Genomic DNA, 3,519 nt, shown 5'->3' with positions numbered 1-3,519 from the left:
CGGCCTCCTGCTACCGCGCCGCCACCCTCTTCACCTTTGATGGACGAGGACGAGGTGGATTCGGATGGTACGACTAGCGACAATGACATGCTTGATGAACTGCCCGCAAGATTGATTTTTCTTGTTCTTTTTGCTTCATTATTTGCAATTGCATAGCAAAGTGGGGCATGATTTTATATTGATTGCTGGGTTCTTCCTGTATTTTTGTAGTGAGCAATTTAATGATAATGTCGCCGATTTCAAGCATGAATTGAATTCGAGCCACATACTTGGGCTCGATGACATTGCAATGTCAATTCCATATACCCAAATAAGAGGAACCCATGTTATAGAAGAGGAAGATGAGGTCAAGTAATGAAGAGGGAGAGTAGGAAGGGTAATACAAGACCAAGAAAAACAAAGCTTTGTGTAAAGCTTGGGTCAACATCTCTCTTGATGCCACGGTCAGTGCCGACGAAACAAAGCAGAAATTTCGGGCCCGAATCGAGGAGTACTACAACAAGAATGTGACCATTCCCTTGAACCGCACAATCGGATCAATAAATCATTGTTGGACAATGATCCAAGAGCAATGCAACCACTGGGCCGGATCTGTTGAGCAAGTGAACTTCCAATTACCAAGTGGAGTGCCCATCATTGCTAGGCCGAGCTTGATGGGCATGATTGCTACGCTAGGCTTGATAGGCATGGAAAGTGGGTAAGAAGAAACTTTTTTTTTGAAATGGGACACATCGATCCCATACATCACACAGGCACCGCACTACGACTGGCCCTCAACTCGTCTACATCGTCAGGTAAGCCCTCGGCCCAAAGCTGCCTCAAAGCATGCCGTTCAGACCCCCAAGCAGCTAATGAATGTGCTAGCTTATTACACTCCCGAGGGGCAAAAGAAAAGCAACATGAAATAAAGTTTTGACAAGCGAACATTCTGATCTCTCTAAAGAGAGTTCCTTCCCGGGTTAAACCATAGTCAGTAGACTGGAGTGCGCTGGTCAGGTTCTGGCAATCGGACTCTATCTGAATTTTCATCATGCCCCAAGTTGTAGTAGCATGCATAGCCTCAAGGCATGTCGTTGCTTCTGTCTGTATTGCGCTGCCCACATTCAGCAGCTTGCCAGCGCCCGATCCCCGGACATCTCCCTCTGCGTCTCGGACAACAAACCCCCACCCGCCTGTATTTTTCTGCTGCTCTGAAAGCCCCATCGATGTTGACCTTCAGTGTGTCACCCACTGGCCTCGTCCATTCGAGATGTCTCTGCACAGGCTGCGCGCATTTTCCAGAACCACATAGCTGAATCGATTCCCTAGCCCAGTGTCTGATGTTTGATTCGAGCTCCTCCACTGGCCTCATCCTCTCTCCCTTGTTAATTTTATTTCTGTGATCCCACCATCGCCATAACATGCAAGTCACCAGCACACGCTTATCCTCTGGCAAGGCAACGATTGCGCGCACGAACTCCTTAGCATCTCTGCAAGTAGCCAGCCGTTCACGCAGCCCTTCCATCTGAAGGCAACACCAGAGCTTCTTGGCTTGTTTACAATGCACAAACAGGTGTGCCCAAGACGACTGCAGCAGACACAAGTGGTCTCACAATCGATTCCTCTCCTTTTCAAGGTAAGTTTGAGTTGCAAGTTGTTATGGGCTAGTCTCCAGAGGAATTGCTGGATTTTTGGTTGACAAGGAATCTTCCAAATCCGCCTCTAGGGAAAATCTTCTTCAGCTGCTCCTAATGATGAAGGCAGGCTTGCATCCCGTCCCCTGACATATAACTTATATGCAGATTTCACTGAGAATTTCCCCTTGCTGTCAAAAAAAACCATGCGTGAAAGTCATTGTATTCATCATTTATTGGAGTAGTCAGAATCACCTTAACGTCCTCCTCAACAAAGATGCTTCTAACAAGGGGTTCATCCCAGCCTCCCGTCTCTGGGTCAATGAGCTCACACACCCTAGTTAACAAGCATCTCCCCCTTCTTGTTATGGGAGTCCTAGATCCCTCTCTGTTCAGCCATGGATCGTTCCAAATTCTCACCTCCGTACCATCTCCGATTCTGTGGATCAGGCCTTCCTTTAGAAGTTGCACACCCTTTAAAATACTTCTCCACGTATAAGATATGTCACTTGTTGGTTGTGCTTCCAGGACCGAGTTGTTCGGGAAATACCGGGCTTTCAAGACTCTAGCATAGAGAGAGTCAGGCGATGTCAAGATCCTCCATGCCTGGCGTGCTAGCATGGCAATATTAAACCCGTGCAGGTCCCTAAAGCCCAGACCCGCCCTCCTTCTTAGGCTTTGTTAGTAGCTCCCAACTTAGCAGATGCATAGTGTTTTGCTTGTCTTGCTTTGCCCACACAAATCATAGAACCCATTTGCTCACATAAAGTTTTAGTGAGGTCAAAACACGACATAGCAAAGGTTGGAATTGCTTGAACACATGCCTTGATGAGAACATCTTTCCCCATTTTAGATAGGAGCCTTTCCACCCATCCATGTATCCTTTGCCATATCCTATCCTTTAGATACTCAAAAGTCTTTGCTCTCACTTGGCCTACGTACACAGGCAAACCCAAGTACCTCTCAGATCTAGCTTCAGTTTTGATGTGCAGCTCATTCAACACCCCTCTTCTGCACTCCGTACTCGTGTTTCTACTGAACATCGCAGATGATTTGTCATAGTTAACGACCTGCCCAGAGCAAACCTCATATAGTTGTAGAATATTTTGCAGATGTCTGGCACTTTGACGCGAAGCTTTAATCAGTACCAAAGCATCATCCGCAAACAGTAAGTGGTTGAAACTCGGGGCTGCATTGCATATACAGATCCCTCTTAGATCACCATCCACCTCAACCTTATTCAACATGGAAGACAAGCCTTCAGCACATAATAAAAAAAGGTAAGGTGATAATGGATCACCTCGCCGAAGACCTCTCTAAGGGATCAACACCTCGGTATACTCCCCATTTACCTTAAACCGATAAGCAACAGTGGAGACACACATCATGATCTTCTTTATCCATTCTTCATCAAAACCCATTTTTTGCATCATCATTTCCAGAAAGCCCCATTCGACCCTACCATAGGCCTTGCTCATGTCCAATTTAACCGCTGCATACCCCTCATTTCCTCTTCTTTTGTTCTGCATATAATGTGTGCACTCATAAGCCAGCAAGATATTGTCTGTTATCAACCTACCCGGTACAAATGCACTTTGGTTGGGGGAAATGATTTCAGGAAGGATTTGTTTCAGCCTATTGGCCAGTACCTTAGACACTAGCTTGTACACCACATTGCATAAACCGATGGGCCTAAGATCCTTCGTACTCTCTGGATTCTTCACTTTTGGGATCAACACAACACAAGTATCATTCCATCCTTCCGGCATCGGGCCCCCATTGAGCATGCTAAGCACTTCTGCCACAACCTTCTCTCCTACAGTGTCCCAGCATTTTTTGCAGAAGATAGACGGCATGGCATCAGGCCCAGGCGCTTTAAGATCACCAATACTCTCAAGGGCATCAA

This window comes from Triticum dicoccoides, chromosome 5B (genome assembly GCF_002162155.2).
Source record: "Triticum dicoccoides isolate Atlit2015 ecotype Zavitan chromosome 5B, WEW_v2.0, whole genome shotgun sequence".
NCBI lineage: Eukaryota > Viridiplantae > Streptophyta > Magnoliopsida > Poales > Poaceae > Triticum > Triticum dicoccoides.
This window is presented reverse-complemented; position numbering follows the sequence as displayed.